Raw genomic sequence first — 611 nt, forward strand, 5'->3', positions numbered from 1 at the left:
AGGTACGAAGAAAAAGGTCTACACGGAACCTGCAGAGGGTGGAAGCTGTCAGACAACTGCTCCTCGAGGAGAGCACGCAAGGACAGAGCCATCTCACATACAGGCATGAAAGCCATGGCACCCAGCCCGGCTTGTTGTGGCCCTGGGGCACCCCACTGAGTCTGAGCACCCATGCAGATGTCCCCAACACCTCAACGTGTTTCTCTTCCCGTCATTCTGCTGTTGCAATTCCCCTTCTTTGACTGTAGTTTCCTTGATTGGTGCTGGGTCCAGTCTGACCTACAGACTGGGCAATGTCTACATAATGGGTCGTCTTTCTCTCCTCGTTTTGTGCACTTGAATAAATAAGTTTTTACACGTTTACTGTGCACTGTACAGTCTAAAAATAAAGGAAATAAAGTATATGAAATTTATAAATTTTCATCACATCTCTATAAAATACAGCCGCTGCTCCGAGCGGCTCTTTCTGTACACAGAACACCGAGTCACAATACAACGAAATGCACCAGTTCAATGCACCAGTTCCACCAGGGGCAGCACGGCGAGCGAGATCGCGGCGTTGTGAACTACCATTCAGATCCACTTAAAGCAAAGAAATACAAAAAGCAAAA

Source organism: Meleagris gallopavo, chromosome 30, assembly GCF_000146605.3.
Source record: "Meleagris gallopavo isolate NT-WF06-2002-E0010 breed Aviagen turkey brand Nicholas breeding stock chromosome 30, Turkey_5.1, whole genome shotgun sequence".
NCBI lineage: Eukaryota > Metazoa > Chordata > Aves > Galliformes > Phasianidae > Meleagris > Meleagris gallopavo.